Genomic DNA, 23449 nt, shown 5'->3' with positions numbered 1-23449 from the left:
AGCTTCTCGTCCACTGTCACCCCTAGGTCCTTTTCCGCAGAACTGCTGCCTAGCCATTCGGTCCCTAGTCTGTAGCTGTACATTGGGTTCTTCCATCCTAAGTGCAGGACCCTGCACTTATCCTTATTGAACCTCATCAGATTTCTTTTGGCCCAATCCTCCAATTTGTCTAGGTCCCTCTGTATCCTATCCCTGCCCTCCAGCGTATCTACCACTCCTCCCAGTTTAGTCTTTGCTTAGTATGATCAAAGAACTTCCCTTATCTCATCCTGAGAAAATGCATGAAAAAAAATACTGATAGGTCATTTTCCCATGGGGCTATGTTAAAGATATTTGGCAATCTTACAAGAAACTAGAAACTTATAAAGACAAACATGTTAAACAGGTGCCATAAAGTACTGTAATATTAATGGTATCTTCTGCTGAGAGCTAAATGATCCCTTGAGTTTCCCCTTAGCGATTGGTCTGACATATCTTTGTTTAATTACAACCTTTTTTTTTAAGCAGGAATGACTTGGAACAACTGACCCAGATTCGCAGTTGTCTTAAAACAAAACTGTTTCCTATTAGAAAACCAGTTGTTTGTTTCCTTTGATTAGCAAAACCCTGATACATTTATCAAACTACAGTATAGTAACAATTTTAATCAAGGAGTTGAAACAAGATCAGTTGACATCAGAGAGCATGTTTCATTAAGCTTTCTGTAAAGGACATTTAAGTGAAGAGAAAAAGTAGAGTTCTTTCTTAAAATGCTATACTAACTTCATTAGCACACTAATTTAAGAGGCATTTCTAATGGCGTAGCAATTTTTTCAACCCTCAGAATAATGAGCTGTACGTAGCAACTGACTCTTTAGAAAAGCTTCAGTTTCAAGAGGCAAAGTTTCTTTTGTAAAGACTATGTGTCTATAGCTGCTGCCTGCCCTAATGAGAGGGGAACCTTGCAGGATTTAGTTCCTAAGCCAGCAAGGTGCTTAAACACATGAATAGTTCCCCTGAAGTCAATGAGACTACTCACATGCTTGAAGTTAGGCACATGCTTAAGTACCTAGCAGAACAGAGGGCCCAAGTTTGCAATGGTGGTAGCAAACTGATTTGGAAGGGGCTGGCTGTGAACCAACGTCTTAATGTTTGTTTGGAAGTTTGAATTTCTGAACTCAAAACTCTCTGGCAGCATTCCAGTGGAAGGGTCAATGTATTCACCCAACTGAATTTCACCAAGCCCTATGGGATTAGGAGTGAACAAATAAAACATTATCTAACTAGTCTTCCTTCTTCTTCGGGTAAGAGTAAGACTAAGTTATTGCTGGTGAAAGAAACCTATTAGTGCTCAGTACAAAGCAAAGACACCACAGATTTTATTTTCTTCTGGACTTTAATTTTGTCCTACTTGGATCTCAATAAGCAAAGTTGCTGCTGGATGAAACCCACCTACTGGGCACCACTTCTGATCCTGAAACTATAGCGTGGGAGTGCTGATTAATTTACAAAATGTAGTTCATGTTCTTGAGATTTGCATATGTGACCAAGCAAAATAACCCAAGAAGCATGAGGGGAAGTTTCTCATTGTCAATGACTGGCATTTCTTGAAATGAAAGATGAAAGGGGAGGTGCAACCTTTGTTATCCATGATATTTAAATAGAACAATAGAGAATGGAGACCAAAGTCTGTATTTTACAGTTAAATACCAAAACAACATGATCCAACAAATGGATGATGCATTTTTCTAAAACCACTTCGCACAGCTGAAAAAAAGAGAGTGAATAAGCCCTATTCATAGAACAAAAGCAATCTGGTTATCCAAAAATGACACAGCTTTGGAAGCTAAATCTCCAAGAAATTACTTTGGCTTAGTCATAAAAAAAAAATAAAACAAACAAAAAACCCCAACCAAACAAAAAATAAACAAACTTGTTAACATTCTTTTATATACAGAAAAGATAGATTATTAAGAACAACTCAGATGAGTTCACTCAACATCTGGACTAGATTATTGCTTGAGAGATGAAAACCATCAAGTCATTTTCAAGCAGAGAGGCAGCAACGCATTGGGAGGAAAGATGGCCTTATGGTTAAGGCACTCAGCCAGAATACAGGAGATCTGGATTCAATTTCTGGCTTTGACTCAGATTTCCTGTGTTACCTTCAGCAAGTTACTTAATCTCTTTTTGCTTCAGTTCTTCATATTAAAATGGGGTTCTAATACTTGCTGTCTCCCACCCTTTGTTTAGTTTAAACTCTTCAAAGCATGGACTGTCTTTACTATGTGTGTATAATACCAGCACAATAGGTGCCCCAAGCTGAGTTGGTGGTGCTACTGAAATAAAAATAGAATAATAATAAATAGGGCTGTCAAGAGATTAAATTAATTGTGATTAATCACACGATTAAAAAATTATTGAGATTAATTGCATGATTAATTGTGCTGTTAAATAGAATACCATTTATTTAAATATTTTTGGATATTTTCTACAGTTTCAAATATATTGATTTCAATTACAACACAGAATACAAAGTGTACAGTGCTGACTTCATATTTATTTTTATTACAAATATTTGCATTGCAAAAAAAGAAAAGAAATCATATTTTTCAATTCACCTAATACAAGTACTGTAGTGCAGTCTCCATCATGAAAGTTGAACTTACAAAAAATAACTGCATTCAGAAATAAAACAATGTAAAACTTTAAGGCCTACAAGTTCACTCAGTCTTTCAGCCAGTCGCTTCAACAAACAAGTTTTTTTTACATTTGCAGGAAATAATGCTGCCTACTTCTTGTTTACAATGTCACCTGCAAGTGAGAACAGGCGTTCTCATGGCATTGTTGTAGCCGGCATTGCAAGATATTTACGTGCCAGAAGCAATAAAGATTCATATGTCCCTTCATGCGTCAACCACCATTCCAGAGGACATGTGTCCATGCTGATGATGGATTCTGCTTGATAATGATCCAAAGCATGGCAGACTGATGCATGTTCATTTTCATCATCTGAATCAGATGCCACCAACAGAAGGTTGATTTTTTTTTTTTTAGTGGTTTGGGTTATGTACTTTCCACATCGGAATGTTGCTCTTTTAAGATTTCTGAAAGCATGCTCCACACCTTGTCCCACTCAGATTTTGGAAGGCATTTCAGATTCTTAAACCTTGGGTCGAATGTTGTAGCTATCTTTAGAAATTTCACATTTGTTCCTTCTTTGTGTTTTGTCAGATCTGCAGTGAAAGTGTTCTTAAATCAAACAACATATGCTGGGTCATCAGCTGACACTACCATAACACAAAATATATGGCAGAATGGGAGTAAAACCATGGAGCAGAAGACATACAATTCTCCTCCAAGGAGTTCAGTCACAAATTTAATGAATGCACTTTTTTTTAACAAGCATCATTAGGATGGAAGCATGTCCTCTGGAATGGTGGCTGAAGCATGAAGGGGCATACGAATGTTTAGCATATCTGGCACGTAAATATCTTGCAATGCTACGGAAGTACCATGTGAACGCTTGTTCTCACTTTCAGGTGACATTGTAAATAAGAAGCAGGCAGCATTATATCCCATAAATATAAACAAACCTATTTCACTTAGTGATTGGCTGAACAAGAAGTAGGACTGAGTGGACTTGTAGGCGCTAAAGTTTTATATTGTTTTGTTATGGAGTGCAGTTATGTAACAAAAGAAATCTACATTTGTAAGTTGTACTTTCACAATAAAGAGATTGCACTATAGTACTTGCATGAGGGGAACTGAAAAATACTATTTCTTTGTCATTTTTACAGTGCAATTACTTGTAATCAAAAATATAAAGTGAGCACCATACACTTTGTATTCTGTGTTGCAATTGAAATAAATATATTTTAAAATGTGGAAAACATCCCCCCAAAAATAATAAATTTCAATTGGTGTTCTACTGTTTAACAGTGTGATTAAAACTGTGATTAATCACGATTAATTTTTTTGAGTTAATCTCATGAGCTAACTACGATTAATCAACAGCCCTAATAATAAATAGTAAACTTGTTACTGAATGTTGGAATTATCAGAGCAATATGGCTAGACTTTCACTTCCTCCTCTTGGTTGTCATTATTAATCATTTATAACCATGGTTAAAGTAAAACAAAAATATATTTTTCAGATACAATCGCTCAGTTCCCTGTTCCATTCAAACACGCTCAAAGATGAGTGTTCCAGAGAGATGACTCAAAGTGCTGTCATGATACTGTTGAAACTGTAGTTCTATCAAACACTAATGTATGACTACAATGGTGGTTAGACTGGTTAAATAGGAACAAAAATAAGGCTATCTTCTGAGTCATGGCTGTATTGTATTAGTGTACCCCAGTGGGAAGGTTTTCCACCTCATTTAGCTTACCCAGTTATATAAAGCAAGTATGAGGCAGAGGTGATGGGTCTCAGTAATGGCCAATTCATACCTAAGGGACAGATTGTGCTCTGGTCTATTATGCCTGAGTGGGGGAGGCGGGGTAGAAGGGAGTCCCCACCCTTTCCTCTACATGGCCAAGTTAATGTTGTTAGGATTGCAGCTGTGGGGGGCAGTAAGGAATGCAGGAATTTTTCCTCAGATGCTTCCCTGTCTGAAAGCAAGTGGGATAGCAGAAGGTGGCTGTCAGCAGGAGGGGAAGGGGAGTTTCCTGTGCCCTGGTAAGGGTTCCAATTTAATTCTCTCTCCCCCACAACCTCCCCAGCATAATGGGCCAGTAGTAGAAGACTGTGCTACACAGTAGTATCTGAGTCACAATGCAGCCCAGTGTGAAGAGCTTTGGGATCCATCAGAACAAAAAATGTGAGATGTTTCAAGATGAATAAATGTGAGTCACTGTCTTGATACTTCCCTCTTTTCATCAGTGTTACTACACTATCCCTTTGGTTTTCAATTTCTATCTGAAACTGACCCTGAACCAGCAGCATCTACTGCAGTTGGCTGAATCACATTGTCTTTTTTCCTCCCCAGCTCCTTACCTTTCTCACAAAACAGCCCCTCCCTTCTCAGGCTCATGCCAATAGCCTCTGAAGTTTTGCATCAGATAATCTGGCACTGATGGAAGTGTGTGTTCTCTTTCCAGGCCTGCTTGTGAGAAAGCTCTGCAAAGAAAGCCACACGTTTATTTCCGAGAACATGGCGTCTGTCCAACAATGTGTCAAAGTGCTCAAAAGTGTCTGACTGAAACCCTTTATTATCATACACTGGTGATTTGCCTGAAGGGGAAATGGAACATTAATAAAGGGAATGAATTGCACATTGTTCAGGGATGCGTGTGCTCATTTAATTTCTTCTGTGTATTGTACATTCCTTCAGCCACTCTAGGTCCTCTACTTGGTCAATAATCAATCATAAGAATCACCTTTGGATTGATACAGTAGGTAATTTCTGAGATATCCCATGGGAAATTACACCCCACTGAGCCCTTTGAGCTATACCAGAGCACTAGCTAATCCTTACATTGGAAATGATTGTTCAGCATGATGACATGGCATACTAGCAGTGCATGCCCTTTGAACATTCCTATCATAACATTGTATTGAAGAAGAAAGATATCATTTCCTGTTTTGTCTCCTAGCAACTTTAAAACTAGAAATGGCATTTTTGTTCTTGCTCTTTTATGCATGCATGCTCTGACTGCACTGGCATCTGTGGGAGCTGGGCACAGGGATTTGAGGCCAGCATTTGTCTGAATTGTTGCACACATTCACAGTTGAAAAGACCAAACTATATTTCTTCATTATAGGAACTTTATGTCAATGTCTTGCTAATGTACAAACCTCAGAAACAAGAATTGGATTGGCCCCATTACACAGAGCTTGAACTGAGGAGGAACAAAGTTCCATTGTTTGACATATGTGAGGTTAGTGCTGCAGTGAGAAGGTAAGTTACCCTTGTAAAAGCAAAAGAGTATCTCGTTTCAGTATAATGTGATCATCCTAGATTCAGGAATGACCTTGGCAGACTAGTACTGGTGAGGGCCGTGTTTGATTTCCTAGACCAAGCGTGGTTCATATTAAAAGAGAACCAACCCAAGCTATCAAGCAAAAAGCAACTTTCATGAACCCTCTCCATTGCCCTACATAAAGCACCAGTTTGTAATCTTTCAGCAGGGCTCCACATGGCCACAAGGATCCACAGCAGCAGATTCTGAGGTAGTACCAGTGCCCTAGTCCGTTAATAGGAAGCATTCTCCTAATATGGGCCCCTTTCTCTCTCGTGTGTTTCAATTCAACCAAGTAACTATATTCCACTATGAGGTTTGTATTCTCTCCACCAGAGGGAAAATGCTAAGCTATATATTACCCTCAAGCAGAGCCCAAAGTTACATTCTAGATTTCAACTCCTTGAAAAAAATCCAACAATTGTTCTAGATTTGTAGTCTTTTTGTCTCTTCCCCTTTCTCCAAATGGTCCAATTAATCAGACAGGCTCTTCATTGATTCACCTTGTAGTCCTGTTAGAAGAACCTTAAGCTCACCGTCAGGCTTGCTTTAGATGCCAAAATAACTTGAGCTGAAATGCTGAAAAGCAGAAGTGATAAGATCAGAAACTGAAGTCTTAAAGTAAAGACTCTTCCTTTTTAATCTGCTTTTTTTTAATCTGCCTTGTCTGACAGTGAGCAGCTGAAGGGGAAATGGTGTTTTACATAAAGTATAACAGCAGTTAGTAGCTTCCCAGCTCAACACTTTGATTCATTCTTGAAATCTCCATGCTAATACCAGCATGTTGAATACCAGCAACTGTGACCCAGCAATGACTTTGAGTGACTTCACAAACTGAAGCAAATATTTACATTACTTCAGGCTGTGGGGTGGTGGATGGCACATTGAAAGCCATATTTGTCCTAAGGATTATGTCACCGTTCAGAACATAGCCTCTCTGTGGAAAAGGCAAAGGAGTATTTTAATTGCCCTTCTCCTCCCCCATCCCCATCATCAAAATATTTTTAAGATTACTCTGCTGAGAAAATCGTGTGATAGCAAATAGTAAGAAAACAAAGGGCACTGTATTCCCAAGGGAAAGAGCAGTTCTCTTCTTGATTAATCATAACACTCATGAATAGAAAAGACATAAATGGGGATTAGGAACACTCCTTAAATTTTTCTTTTTGTGGAATCAAAAAAGTATGAAACAATGTCGCTTAAAGGACTAGTTTTAACAATATCTAATGAATTAGGGAATAGTTCATTTGTCCACAGGAAAAAAAACTGGAATTCTAGTTTGAAATAAATAATTTTAAAGAACCATAAGATCATTGTTAACTCGACAAACTGAATAAGATGTGGGCCTTAAAAGAAAAAGACAAAAGGAAAAACAAATGACAAATTTCCTTTGTTAAATAGTCTGTAGTCACTTCTGTATTTTTCCTATGGATTACTGTGGCATTTAATTATGTGTCCAGTTCATCAGGATACATAAGCAGATGATAGTCCCCCAGATCGAGTCTCAAATAAAGAAATCAAACACTTAATGTTATGCACAATTTTAATTAAAATTAAAATTAAATAAAATAAAATTAAAAATAAAACATTAAAATAAAAACAACAACATACCAGCCATAGATAGGTTTCAGAGTAACAGCCGTGTTAGTCTGTATTCGCAAAAAGAAAAGGAGTACTTGTGGCACCTTCGAGACTAACCAATTTATTTGAGCATGAGCTTTCGTGAGCTACAGCTCACTTCATTGGATGCATACCGTGGAAACTGCAGCAGACTTTATATATACACAGAGAATATGAAACAATACCTCCTCCCACCCCACTGTCCTGCTGGTAATAGCTTATCTAAAGTGATCATCAGGTGGGCCATTTCCAGCACAAATCCAGGTTTTCTCACCCTCCACCCCCCCTGCTGCAGTTTCCACGGTATGCATCCGATGAAGTGAGCTGTAGCTCACGAAAGCTCATGCTCAAATAAATTGGTTAGTCTCTAAGGTGCCACAAGTACTCCTTTTCTTTCAGCCATAGATAGAGCAGAGTGAATAATTTGCAATAAAAAATGTAAATAAGGAATTCAGCCTCCTTTTTTGCTGGTGGAATATCCATAGGCAAATCATGATTTAAGCCCTGATTCTGCAAGCTGGTCTGAGGAGTCAGACCCCTGCACCCACATGGAGCCCTATTGACTTCTGTAGGGCTGCAGGATTTGGATCTTATTCCTTATTCAAACATATTCAATTATTCCCCCCCCCCAATGTTTTTCCTTTATCAATAAAATGCCAAACATGATCAAACTGTGTTGCTTAGCTTTTTCAAGCCTCCTGAAATGTCTGTGGATGCTCAGATGCTGCGTAAGTACCTAAATAGCAAAATGTCACTCCACCCCAAAAGGCCATCTGGACAATGATCTGGTCCAAAAGGAAAGCACAAGGGTTTTTTTCTCTATTTACCATATGCTACAGTTAAGTAGCAGATTAATGCTGATGCATAACATAAACATTGTAATCAAAGTTATTCACAGACTTAAGTGTCTGCAAGGTCAGATTCTCAAATGCTCTGAGAGGTGCACTGTGGTTCTCTGTTGCACTTTTCCCCTTCACTCTGGTAGTCTTGGTCAGGCCTTGCGATCTGGCAATGCAGGCAGATTGTGAAACTTTATCCCCAATTACCTCTTGCCTATTTCCATGTGACCCCTTGCTTTCCTTCCTACAGTATCTCATTGACACATCAGCATTATTTCTGACAAACAGTCCAAGATGATTTTTAGAGTTTGAGATTGAATGTCATGATTGGTTAGATTCTTCTATTCCTTGATGTTTTTCATAAAATCTCATGATATAATGTATTGTGCTGAAAGGGGGGTTCCATGGAATGCATATGCTGTTAAATATTTTGAAAATTAATTTAAAAAATCATGATTCGGTATGTAGCTCGCTGCCTTATGAATTCCAGGGGGATTTAATTTAGGTTTCTTGAATATTTTTGCTTCCTTGAATATCAGGAAGAGTCAATTAAAAATAAATGAATCCTTTTATCCCCTATGTGTAATGTAAAGAAATAGCTACACTTATGTCTCCCTGCACAACATTTGGCCAATATATGGGGAATTGAAGCAGGGACTTCCAGAGCATGAACTACTATAACTTGAGCTAACAAGCCAAGGCTGTCTGCCTGCAGCTGTAAGAGTCTCATAACTTCTGCAAAGTGGGACCTTTAATGCACATTCTGTGCTAGAGAAAAGGAGTACTTGTGGCACCTTAGAGACTAACCAATTTATTTGAGCATAAGCTTTCGTGAGCTACAGCTCACTTCATTGGATGCTGTAGCTCACGAAAGTTTATGCTCAAATAAATTGGTTAGTCTCTAAGGTGCCACAAGTCCTCCTTTTCTTTTGCAAATACAGACTAACACGGCTGCTACTCTGAAACCTGTCATTCTGTGCTAGGTTACATTTCTACTATGATCGTGTATCTTTTGCACCTTTTCTGACACGCTCAATCAAAGACTAGCAGGATCCAATCCTGTTTTCTTTCCATTTGTGACTATACTCCTCTCAGCTTCTGCATAGGCCAGATCTGTGGTATCTAAAGATTCTCCCAACAAACTGTAGCTGCCACTAGAGGATGGTTGAGGAAGAAGGCAGTCGAAGGAGAGGAAATTCAAGAAGCTGAATGGCGAAACAAAAAGAGAACCAGACGAGAGGAAAAACTAGAGAGTAGAAACTGCTATGAATAGTGCTGTAGTTGGTGGGCCTGGTCTGCGTGCATCCTGAATAAACAGAACAATAATCAGTTATCATGGTGGCATGAGTCTAAAGCCTCTAGTACATCCAGTCCTCTGTGCATGGACTCACAGTACCCGCATCTGCTATCAACCACATTAACACAATAGCTGAGAATCACACAAGGTTAGATTTTCCTTTCACTTACACTGATGTGAATTGAATCACTTCCTTGGAGCTACACCAATGTTAGCATCGTATAAATAGGATCAGAACCAGGCTCACAGCACGTTCTCCTTTCTGCTGATGTGTGAACTATCCATGCATGTACAGAATAGAAAACATCTGTTTTTGCAGACTAATTTGCATTATACAAGTGTGCTAAAGAGCAGGATCTTCATGTTATAATGAGAAAAAATGGAGAACAGACCACCTTACTCTTCCAAAACACAAGAAAACACCTTGATGCTTGCATTTCTAATCTTACAAATCCACCAGCTAAGCCAGTGGCTTTCAAATTGTGGGTTGCGATCCAGTACTGGGTCACGGAATATAAAGCACTGTGTTGTGGTGGCTCTGGTCAGCACTGCCAACTGGGCCATTAAAAGTCCTGTTAGCAGTGCTAAGGCAGGCTAGTCCCTACTTGTTCCGTACCTGAGTCCCGCCCCAAACCCAGAGCCCCCTCCTACATCCCAAACCTCTCATCCCTGCCCCACTCCAGAGCCTGCACCCCCAGCCCAGACCCTTGAGTCCCTCCTGCTCCCCAACCCCCTGCCCCAGCCCAGAGCCCCCTCACACACCCTGAACCCCTCATTCCCATCTCTGCCCCGCAGCCCTCACCCCTGCACCACAACCCTCTGCCCCAGCTCTGAGCCCCTCCCACATCCCCAAACCCTCATCTCCAGCTCCACAGGGTCGCGGGCATCACCAATTTTCTTCAACTGGGTCACCAGAAAAAAAGCTTGAAAACTACTGAGCGAAACCATCTCAAACCCCATTCTGCACAAAGGCATAGGCCTTGGTAATACAATGAGAGCTGTCAGGAGATATTTGAATTATAAAAAGAATTTTGACAAAAAGGAATCCAGGAAGGTCATCATTTTGTTCTTCAGTTAAACTTTCTGGAACAGAAAGTTATAGGAATGGCTTCTGATGTTTGTACAGGGCATTAATAAAGTTTAAAAGGCATCACTGCAGAGGGTCTCTATTTTTGGCAAGTTCTTTCTCTGTGCTTTTGTCACTGTTACTACACAGATCCCATAGTTTTCATGTTGTAAAATATTTGTATGTGCTTTGCCACATGGGGTTTTTCTTACAATATGTACAAGTGGGTGTGTGCATGATAGATAGGATTGCAATAAGAAAATATGTGCAGTACTCAGTCAAAGGTGAAAAGATGAATTAACTTGATGGACTAATCCATAGAGTTAGAAGCAAGAGTCCAATAGAAAGCAGCAGACCAGTCAGTGGGTTTAATGGTACCTGTAGGATAGAATTCCAAAAGGCTGCTACCCTCACTAGGACATCGGATCAGTGCATGGCTACCACAGTGAAGGAGTGGGGTGAGAAAGAGAAACTACAGAGCACAAGGAAACCCCTAATAAAGGACTATATTTTGCCTGGCCCATGTAGGGGGCCAGGCAGAATTGTAGTTCATCTGCTCTGCATCTACTTCCCCAGGACATTAAAAAGTATCAGAATATTTGTAAACATTTTACATTAAAAATAAACAAATAAAAGTGAAATGCAGCTCTGTACTGGAAGGATCTCCTAGTGTGGAATCCCCAGATAGCTAAAAATATTTTGGTCGTACAGGGTTAATACCTCAATGTCTCCAGCACACAAGACACATACATTTTCTTTCTCCCAGTCCCTCCTCACATCTTGTTCTGCACACTCCCTTGGTTTGAAGTTAGAACACTTTGTAATATATTAATGAACTATAAGAACGGCCATTCTGGGTCAGACCAATGGTCCATCTAGCACAGTATCCTGTCTTCTGACAGTGGCCAATGCCAAGTGCTTCCGAGGGAATGAACAGAAAAATCAATCATTAGATGATCCATCCCCTGTCGTCCACTTCCAGCTTCTGGCAGTCAGAACACCATTATAATTTTGGCCTTCACAGCATCCCCTGGCAAGGAATTCCATAGGTTGATTGTGTGTTGCATGAAGAAGTACTTCCTTATGTTGGTTTTAAGCCTGCTGCCTATTAATTTCATTGGGTGACTCCTGGTTCTTGTGTTATGTGAAGGAGTAAATAACACTTCCATATTCATTTTCTCTATACCATTCATGATTTTATAGACCTCTACCCATATCCCCCCTTAGTTGTCTCTTTTCCAGGATGACAAGTCCAGGGATTTTTAATCTCTTCTCATATGGAAGCTGTTCTTTTCCCTTAATCCTTTCTGTTGACTTTCTCTGTACTTTTTCCAATTCTAATATATATCTTTTCTTGAGGCGGGATGACTAGAACTGCACACAGTATTCAAGACGTTGGCGTACTATGATTTATATAGTAGCATTATGATATTTTCTGTCTTATTATCTATCCATTTCCTAATGGTTCCTAACATTCTGTTGGGTTTTTTTTAATTGCCAGTGCACACTGAGTGGATGTTTTCAGAGAACTATCCACAATGACTCTAAGAGCTCTTTCTTGAATGGTAAAAGCTAATTTAGATCCCATCATTTTGTATGTATAGTTGGGATTAGGTTTTTCAATGTGTATTACTTTGCATGTATCAACACTGAATTCTATCTGCCATTTTTTCCCCCAAAGACTAGCAGTCACCCAGTTTTGGGAAATCCCTTTGTAACTCTTCACAGTCTGTCTTGAGTAATTTTGTGCTGTGTGCAAATTTTGCCACCTCACTGTTTACCCCTTTTCTCAGATCATTTATGAATATGTTGAACAGCACTGGTCCCAGAACAGATCCCTAGGGGACACCACTATTTACCAATCTCCATTCTGAAAACTGACCATTTATTCTTACCCTTTTTTTTTGTGTCTTTTAACCAGTTACTGATCCATGAAAGGACTTCCCTCTTATCCCATGACTGTTTTCTTTGCTTAAGAGCCTTTGGTGAGGGACTTCAAAGGCTTTCTGAAAGTCCAAGTACACTATATCTGCTGGCTTGCTCTTGTCCAGATGTTTGCTGACCCCCTCAAAAAATGTGAGGTGTGGTTTCCCATTACAAAACCCATATTTGACTCTTCCCCAACAAATTGTGTTCATCTACACTTCCAGTAATTCTGTTCTTTACTACAGTGTCAACCAATTTGCCTGGTACTGAAGTTAGGCTTACCAGCCTGTAATTACCAGGATTGCCTTGAGAGCCTTTTTTGAAAGTTGGTGTCACATTACCTATCCTCCAGTCACCTGGTATGGAAATGGATTTAAGTGCTGGGTTACATACAACAGTTACATAACTGTATATATTTTCAATGCCACTATCATTATCTGGATATATATAGGAATTAAAAATCAGAGGGATTGGATAGCTCATGGGATTTTACTAGGTTATGCTGCCTTTTATCCTAGATAGCTAGTTCAGCTGTGGCTTAGACCAGTAATAAGCATAAGTAGTAAGAAAAAGGTTGTCATCCCATAGCAATTTGGTGACCTGTATGAAATCAGCTGGAAGCGTCAGTAGTTAACAGTCACTAAACCATGACCACAATTGGAGCAAGTTTGCAACTATATCATTGAAGATTGGGATTAAGAGCCTTCTCTAAAACCCATTAAAGTCAAGGGGAGTTTTTCCCACTTACTTCAATGGGCATTTGATTAGATCCTGAACAGGGGTGGAAGCAAATGAAATGACACTCATCTTTCTATGGACGAGTTCTCGGGTTTGAGCCACATTAACAGGACATCGTTGAGAAGCTTGCACTGATTCTGTCCATGCTGTAGCTAATCTGTGGATAAACAAAGGACTTCAGTTACCAGAGCTGGAATCTGGTGCTGTATGTCAGCATTAATGTTGCTAAAAAAAAAAAGAAGGAATTAAAAATCACTTAGGAATATCAAAATGAAGCTTTCAGCCAATTTTGGAATACTTTATTTTCATGATGGATTATCTCCAGTTTTCTCTTCTCAGCTATTCTTGTTGGGTGGTGCCTTTACAGCAACTAAAAGGTATTTTCCTTTTGAAAATTTTCCTTCCAGTATATAGCCAATAAAACAAAACAAAATCACAATTAAAAGGCCAACATTAAAGTATAAATATTCTTTGCTTTTTATGCTTTTTTTGCAAAACCTGCTCCCACTGGTTCCACAAGGGGCTTTTAGCATATTAACATTATCTCATCATGTAGAAAATTCAGAAAGAGAGAGGATTTTTTATTTTGAAGATGTTTATAATTGCCAGCCAAATCCTAATGCATGTCTGAAGGAAAGGTTAAGTGCAGTCAACATTAATCTCTCTTTTTTTAAATCTACACTGGTGAAAAGTGCCTATTTGTTTTGGGGAAGGATGTCTTTATGTTCTCTGTTGCTATAGTAAGCTCATAAGTATTTTGAGAAAGACATATTTGCGATAACCCAGAACATTTCTTTTAAAGAGAAGTTTCTTTCTATAAAAAGGTGACGGATGTTTCCTACTGATCTCACGTTTGCTGGAAATTTAGTTGTGAGTGTCAAGAACACTTTTCATTTACACTTGTTTTAGAAAAACTTTGGTAACAAAAATACTAGCACAATCCTTTTCCCGCTATGAAACCTAAAATTATAAAATCAGCCCATGGTACTCCAGCAGATTAATATTTACTGTTTGCCTCACAAACTTGTATCCCATGTAACCCAGTTTAAACTACTAAGAAAAGAAGTACTTGTGGCACCTTAGAGACTAACAAATTTATTTGAGCATAAGCGTTCGTGAGCTACAGCTCACTTCATCGGATGCTGTAGCTCACGAAAGCTTATGCTCAAATAAATTTGTTAGTCTCTAAGGTGCCACAAGTCCTCCTTTTCTTTTTGCGAATACAGACTAACACGGCTGCTACTCTGAAACCTGTCATTATTAAACTACTGACATTTCAAATGCTCTTCACCTTGTTCCATTAACCAGTTCTCCTTTTTGAGAGGCAGTGCTGAGAAATGGTATGAATCCTCAAGCCTTCAAGTAGCGCCCCCCTGCTTTTTAAAAGCTGGAAAAACTGATACCATTTAGAAACTTTGACACCTCAGTTTTAAGAAAAGCATGGGACTCCTATCTCTTTGTGTTTCTTTTCTCCAAAAGCTTTTTATTTGTGAGGTAACAAGATAGTCTTTCAAAGACAGAGGCCCTGTTTTATAACAGGCCAGAAACAGTGTGCTAACGGATTGGAGGCTATATATTTCCCAGATGTCCTAGTCAAGCGTACACCCTTTCGTAGCTTTTGCAACTCAAAAAGACTCAGATCAATACATGACCTGTCACCTAGGTCGGAGATACATTTTATGTTGTGGTTTCCTGAACTTTACCAGTTTAGATGTTCCACAGACTATCTTGCCTGGATCATCTTGGTGGAGTCTCTGAAGCACCCACTTTTCAGATGTGGAGGTTAGTGAGTGGTTTTGTCCATGAACAACGTCTTTGTGAACCTCTGCCCTGAGATAATTCCGTTGCTGGCTGGTTCCCAGCATTTTTCATAGTGTCTGTCAGTCCTTGTCTTTGATACACACAGCCCTATTCTGGGGTGTTTTTCAAAGACAGAATTGCAGTAGCTTGGAAAACAGACTAGATAGTGTATAGTACATTGATCTAGTCTTGGAAGTAAAGTCAAAGATTTCCATCTGCCATTTCTGGAAATCATCTGTGAAGGAGTCAGTTCACCACTGGCACCTCCTCATGGCCAGGCATGATGCGTCAGCTTTCCCTCTGCTGAGTCTGCTGCTGCTGTCTGCTCTGGCTTTGCAGCAGCCTGCATCTTCCAGTGACTTGGCCCTCCGACCTGGTCATTTCCATATCCCTCCTCTTCCAGGGTAGTCCAGAAGCAAAAAAGCAAGGGGAATTAGCACTAACTAACTGTGTTAGCAAGAGAGGGGAATATCTCCTTCTCAGGACATATCAGGATCAGGGTCTCCATTCCCTTCCCTTCTGTTGGGGAAGATCCTGCATTCCCTTAGCCCTTTCCTCAGTAGCTGAGGGTTGAAGGTCTGTTCTCTTCCCTGGTTGGCCCACAAGTGAGCTCTTTTGCATCCCTTTTAACTCCTCCTCCAGCCTGTACATGTCTTGCAGGTATGGCAGGGCAAGGCAGGGCTGGACTGGCTGAGCCCAGAGCAGCACTTTAACCCCTTCTTGTCCAGTATGGGGCTTGTATGCCCTATTACATATTATAGAAGAGAAAAATAAAAGCAGCATAGTTAGAGGAAAGGATTAGGAATTGGGAGAGCTGTTTTCCATTCTCTAGTCCTCCACTGACTTGCTTTACGACAATGCACAAGTCAATGACACTTTGTTCTTTTGTTTTCTGATCTGTAAAATGGGGGAAATACTATTTACTCACCTTTGTAACGTGCTTTGAGATACTTGACAGAAAGGTCTGAAGTCAGTGAAAAGCAGCGTTGTTCTTTATTGTACAATGGATGACAAATCAGAGCCGTATTTCCTGCAATGACAAAATGTACCTGTAGGGAATCCCAGCAGAAGCAGCACATTGCAAAGAGGGCATTGCTAGATGAGGACATTCAGAGGGCTCTTTGATGTAAGAGATCAAGGCATAACAAAATCTAAATGCTAGAAGTTGATGCTAGAAACATTCAAACTGGGAATAAAGTGCAAACTGTTAACAGTGAGGGCAATTAGCCATTAGACTAGCTTGCCAAGAAATGTGGTAGATGCTTGATCACTGGAAGAGTTTAAACTAAGACAGGAAGACTTTCTCAGAGATATCTACAAGTTATTGGGCTCACGTCAGTAATTGGTTGGTGAAGTTTTATGGCCAGGAGATCAGAGTAGATAATTATCATGGTCCCTTCTGTCTTTAAAATCCATTAATGTAATTGGGGATTTTAACTCAGACCCCAAACCTTTCTGTACATTTGAGGTTTTACTTCTGCATAAATCAGAATCGGAGGAAGTTCTGTTCCTGAATTAGACATCACTACCATTATAATTTCTTATAGGAGGTGTGAAAGTTCCTCCTCTACCTTGGTGGGTCTTGCGCTTATTGGCGGATTTGCTTGCTTTGGAGATTCACAGCAGCCCTTGGTGTGGCCGTTTTCTTGAACCCACAGTCCAGGTCAACTCCTCCTGTGTCTGATCAGGAGTTGGGAGCTTTGGGGCCCGCCCTCTACTCCGGGTTCCAGCCCAGGGGCCTGTGGAATGCAGCTGTCTAGAGTGCCTCCTGGAACAGCTGTGCGACAGCTACAACTCCCTGGGCTACTTCCCCATGGCCTCCTCCCAACACCTTCTTTATCCTCACCATAGGACCTTCCTCCTGGTGTCTGATAATGCTTGTACTCCTCAGTCCTCCGGCAATATGCCTTCTCACTCTCAGCTCCTAATGCCTCTTGCTCCCAGCTCCTCACACGCACACCACAAACTGAAGTGAGCTCCTTTTTAAACCCAGGTGCCCTGATTAGCCTGCCTGTCTTAATTGCTTCTGGCAGCTTCTTGATTGGCTGCAGGTGTTCTAATAGGCCTATCTGCCTTAATTGTTTCCAGAAAGTTTGATTGTTCTGGAACCTTCCCTGTTACTTACCCCAGGAAAAGGAACCTACTTAACCTGGGGCTAATATATCTGCTTTCTATCACTCTCCTCGAGCCATCTAGCCTGGCCCTGTCACAGAGGTAGTATGTGTGTCCCCGAAGGCCTTTTTTGTGGGGGTGGGTCACCTAGCCTTTTTCTACCTCTTGGAGGGATAGGAGGGATAGTAGGAATGAATGTGCCTGGTCACATGTAATTTTTATTTCACCCCTTTTATTAAGGGATCTCCTTCTCCGGCCTGTTTTACTACTAGTGAAATGAACTTTTTAACTGTAATACGATAAATCTATCCATGCAGTAATTACTCTTTATCCATTATTTACATCTATGAGGGGGTGGATGACAGTGCCAGCTCTCTATTTTCCTTGAAGTCATTTCAGCATAACTCTAGGGGACATTCAAGAAGGCAAGTTAATATTTTAGGATTTCCTTCATAGTTGAAGAATGCTATGTTCACCTTGGCCTAATGCCAAAAACTAAATCTGAGAAGACAGTCTAAAATTAGCACCTTCATTACATTTAGCAGTGACTATAACATCAAGGCATGCCACTTCTATGCCAAACCCTAGCTGTGGCTTTATTTAAAAAAAACAAAAAACAAAAATCCACAGCCCTTTATTAGCTCATTAGCTCTATTACCAAGACCCAAAGGATAATGGAAAAACAAATGCCTTCAAGTCTGCTTATTTCACAGCTGGTACACTATTTTAATGCCATAATGGGAGATACATTGTTTATACTTTTTCCTCAAGACTATCTGCCACCATAAGGAAGTGGTGGATTAAAAGAACCAGAGGGCTTGTCTACATAGAAAATTAGAGCACAGCAATCCAGAGTGTGAATCTACAGTTCACCAGCTTGCTGCACACTGACTTGCCACGTAGATCCTGCTACCATAAACTAAAAGTTCCACAGTATGTTTTGATACAGTTCAAAGAGAAGTGCATAAAAGCATACTATGGAACTTTTGGTGCACAGTTGCAGGGTCCACAAAGCAAGTTAAAGCATGGCAAGTTAATGCGCTGTATATTCATACCATTGCTTGCTGTGCACTAGCTGACCGTGTAGACAAGCCCTAAGAATGTCAGTCAGCCTTTAAGTGTCCCCCATTAAGATCCTTATCAATTCCTGTTTAAGTCAGTAGCAAAACTCCCATTGACTTCACAAGTGTTCATAAGAAGTGTGTGCAGTTCTGGTCTCCCATGTTTAAGAAAGATGAATTCAAACTGGAACGGGTGCAGAGAAAGGCTATTAGGATGATACAAAGAATGGAAAACCTACCTTATTGAGAGGAGATTCAAAGAGCTTGGCTTGTTTAGCCTAAGCAGAAGAAGGCTGAGGGAGATATTATTTCTCTCTATTAGAGAGAGAAATAGAAGTTAAGTGCCAATGTGGACACCGGAACAAATGGATATAAACTGGCCATCAACAAATTTAGGCTTGAAATTAGACAAAGTTTCTAACCATCAGAGGAGTGAATTCTGGAACAGCCTTCCCAGGGGAGCAGTGGGGACAAAAACCCTAACTGGCTTCAAGACTGAGCTTGAAAAGTTTATGGAGGGGATAGTGTAGCCATGACATGTAGCCCATCTGCAACTGCTAGCAGCAAATATCGCCAGTGGCTGCTGATGGGACACTAGATGGGGAGAGCACTGAATTACTACAGAGGATTCTCTTCCAGGCGTCTGGCTGGTGGGTCTTGCTCACATGCTCAGGGTCTAACGGATCACCGTATTTGGGGTCGGGAAGGAATTGTCCCCCATGTCAGAATGACAGAGACCGTTGGGGGTGTTTGCCTTTCTCTGCAGCATGGGCATGGATCACTTGCAGGTTTAAACTAGTGTCAATGGTGGATTCTCTGTAACTTGAAGTCTTTAAATGGCTTTAAATTACAGGAATGGGTGGGCGAGGTTCTGTGGCCTGCCATGTGCAGGAGGTCAGACTAGATGATCATGATGGTCCCTTCTGACCTTAAAGTCAATGAGTCTAAGTCTCAAATTTGGTCAAGAGCAAATTTTTCTCTGCTGAAAGGGATGGAAAATATTGCAAGTGTCCTGGTCTAAATAGAGCATTTTCACTAAAAAGATATATTCTCTTGTGAAAAATACATTTGTTTGAACCGAAAACTGGTGGAATTCTAAATGAAGCCACAACATTTTGTTTTTTGACAAAAATTGTTAAAAATGGGACTTTTCCTCTCTGTTTGGTGGCAGTGTGCCTTCTCCTACCTCCCAAGCTCTAGTGTTTGTGAGAAGTAATTTGAGGGTTCCCTCTTCAGCAAAGTTTTTATAGAAAAATGCTGGAACCATCTGTAAAATTGCCTAAAACTAAATCAGCTTCTGCACACCATGTTGCATATTTGCCCTTGTAAAACAGGTTTGCCATAACATGGAATCATAGAAATGAGAGACAGACAGAACCTATTAGGGGATCCTATCATTTCTCTACCAGTGCAGAATTGTTCTTTACTATGCAGTATAATTTCAAGTGCCTCATCCAGTCTAGTCATAAAGTACGGAATTAACTTCCTTTGGGAAACAATTCCTGAGACTAGAGATCTCATATTTGGGAAAAACTTTCCTGATATTTAGTCTAACGTTTCCTTTAGTCTGTTTAATTTTCTCATCTGTGCCTGGTGTTTATACCTTGCAGTTACTTGTGGACAATGCTGTGGCTCCATGTATTCTTTGTTTAGACAATCGTATAATGATTTGAATCTTTCCTCATAATTCAGGCCTTCTTGACTTCTAATATTTTTGTAGACCTTTTCTGAATACATAGAATTTATTAAATGAGTTTTTCCAAGGACAGAGAACAGTCACCAAAAAACAAAAACAAAAAAACCAACCAACCAACGTTATCTGTTGCTCTACTGCTTTGGGGTTCCGTAGGCTACGATAGACTGTGTACTAAGAAGGAGGGGATTACAGAGTTTATGCCAATCTTGATCCTGCTCTCAGTTAAACCAGTTTTACACCAAGTTAACACTGCTGATGTCAGTGGAGCTACTCCTGATTTACTCCATTGCAAGTGAGAATGGAATCAGGTCCACTGTTTTTCCTTCTCTCTACTAACTACATTGTAGACACTAATAGAAACCGTATCACTAGATATGTTAATACAAACTTTAGCCTAGGGATACAAACATTCTGAGCATAATTTGAGCCAAAAATGGAATTACATATTTTCAGAAAGGTATTTGAGGACCATGGGTCTGATTCTCGTTTACACTAATGTCCCTTTACACTACTCTGGCAGAGTGAAGGGCCTTAAAGTGGGCATAAATGCCAAAGCATTGTAAAAGGGCCTGGGTGTAAATGAGAATCAGGCCCATTAAGAAACACTCTGTGGTAGCAGCAATGATAGTAAAATACCCCATTCCTGCTTCTGTTGAAATAAGTGACAAGACTGACAGATTAGTTCTTTGTTACTGATCCCAAGCTAAAAATGTTAACCCACTGATTGCTTCATTTAATGGGAATGAGGAAAGTTTAAGAGATGTTTTAAGGCCAGAAAGTCTATGTGATCACCCAGTCGGCTCTCCTGCATAGCACAGGCCAGACTTTCACCTAGTTACCCCTGCATTGAGCCCAACAACTTGTGTTTAGCTAATACATTTCCTCCAGAAAGTCATCCACTCTTATAGATAAACAGAAATGGAGAATACACCACTTTTGTTGGTTGTTTATTCCAATGGCTAATCATTCTCACTTAAAAATTTCTAACTTGAATTTGTCTGGCTTGAACTATTGTTCCAGCCCAGTATCTTGATCCAAGTGATTAGACAGCCATCCACTGAGGCAAACCAACATATATAGTCATGCCAGCTCAAAACTAAAAGGAAAACATTTTATGAAAAAAATACTCTTTACCCCTTTCAATTCCCTTTACTGCTGTATGTTTCTGTTGCCATGGATCTCTGCCCATCCAGTCTATAGGTTAAAATGGCAGAGCAGAATCTTGATGCTTGGCTGCTTCACCATACTGTATCTCAGTTTAATCAAGAGAATGAAAGTGTTTTTTCTCCCAATGCATTCAGATTGAATCTCTGTATTGAATTTAGCCCTGGAGAATGATACATTACAAAGTAAATACTTGTATTTTAATAGGGGAACCAGCATTAAACAGGAAAAACATTAATTTCCTCCTTTAGAGTTTTAAATGGCTTTATTGGTAATAAGAGCACAGGCAAAATGTGAAGCTTAATACTAGTGAACAAGCATTAACAGATTTTTCTTACTACATATGCTGACCCTGAAATGCACTTTATTTATTCTCCGATTCTTACAAGTAAATCCAGCTAAATAATACTCTTTTTATATTAGAGAAGGATAAAATCCATTTTCTTAATGATTCTGAAGCAGTTTAATAAGGGTCTCTCCTCTCCTTCTGTCCATTCTGCACACAGATGAAAGAGCTTTGGAAAGCTGGGAACCTTACAGTTTGTATTTAGTTTTCATTTTTCTTCTAAAATTCTCATTATATGTCTGTAGAGCTGTGCCTCTGAATTGTCTCAAAAAGTGAGGGCAAAAAGGATCTCCCTATTGCAAACAGCAATCTGAATGAAAGAGTGGCAAATGTTTTTTTCACCAGTAATGACAAATTTGGCATTGTGTGTGTGTGTAAAGTGACTGGAGGATAGCTAATGTGACTCCAATTTTTAAAAAAGACTCCAGAGGTGATTCCAGCAATCATAGGTGCCGACTCCATGGGTGCTCCAGGGCTTCCTGCCCGGCCGCTGCCAAACAACTGTTTGGTGGTGGGCTGGGAGGGAGCGGGAGGAGCAGGAATGTGGCGTGCTCAAGGGAAGAGGCGGGGCCAGGGTGGGGATTTGGGGAAAGAGTTGGAATAGGGGCAGGGAGGGAGTAGGAGGGTGCTGGGCCTTGTGGGAGTGGTGGTGGGGCTGGGGGCAAAGCGAGGGTCGAGCACCCACAGGTGGGAGCAGAAATTGACTCCTATAATATAAACTCTTCTTCAAAGTCTAACTTCCTCATTACCTCTATAGTCCAGAGGAGAACCTCCTGACAATCATTCCATCACATTGTTTTTAAGCTGTGCTACATGGAAGAATCTTTTAATCTACTTAAGAGCCATTTGATGTTATCCATTATCTATGACTTTAGCTGTTCCCGTGGGAAAGCCAACCACAGGTGCATAAAAAGGGAGGAAAACACCACCAATACATCCTCACTTAAGCTCTCCCTTATCATTCCACTAGCAGGCAGGAGGAAATAGTTTGCCCAGCTTTCATCATAGAAATAGATGACCCAATGGCTTCTGCACAGAACACAAAATCTTTCCACGCAGTGCGCCTGAGTGTCTGCTTCACTTCTAGGGCTTTATTAGACCTCCCTTCCGGTCCCTATCAGTGTGGTTCCATTACAGCCACCCTGCCAGGGCTGCCCCAGGCTCGAACAATGGATGCTGGGAGGGTGAAGCTTCCAGTAATAAGAGCAACCAAAAGCATGGTCTCATTCATATACTGGATTTGCAGTTTTGTTTATTTGCTTTCAGTACCCCGCAATATCTTCCCCTGGGATTTCACCCTGGTGTGGAATACAGATGCCCAACACCCCTGGAAAGTCATGGGAGAATAGAGAGCATTGCCCATGACAATCTGGGGACTCTGGTAAGTCTGCTTTGTCTTTCAAAGAGTGTCTTTCAAAACTTTGAATCTAAAAATCTCAAATTTCTTATAAAAGTGCAGGAAGACTTGGGAGACTCTAACCAAATTAATAGGCACAAAAATGTTTTCATGGTTTCTTCATGTGATTTTTCTTTTTTAATTTCAGTGAACATTGTTTTCTTGTTAAATTAAAACACATTTCCCTGCCATGATGGAAACTCCAGCACAAGTTTGTTCTAGGGTTTGAGATCCAGAAAATGAAACGTGACCACAGGAAGTGAAGAGAATTAAACAAGCCAGAAGAATTTCCCTGCCCAAGCCAAGGGGAAGGCAAATGTTAAAAGAGAAGGAACCAGCAAAAAAATAGTGAACACTGAATTTCATTTTTAAAAAAATTGAATTATTTCATCCCAGGGACACACTTGGTAAAATATGCATAACCTCCTTCTGACCACATTGT

This window comes from Lepidochelys kempii, chromosome 5 (genome assembly GCF_965140285.1).
Source record: "Lepidochelys kempii isolate rLepKem1 chromosome 5, rLepKem1.hap1, whole genome shotgun sequence".
In the NCBI taxonomy this organism is placed as follows: Eukaryota; Metazoa; Chordata; order Testudines; family Cheloniidae; genus Lepidochelys; species Lepidochelys kempii.
Note: the sequence above shows the minus strand (reverse complement) of the source record.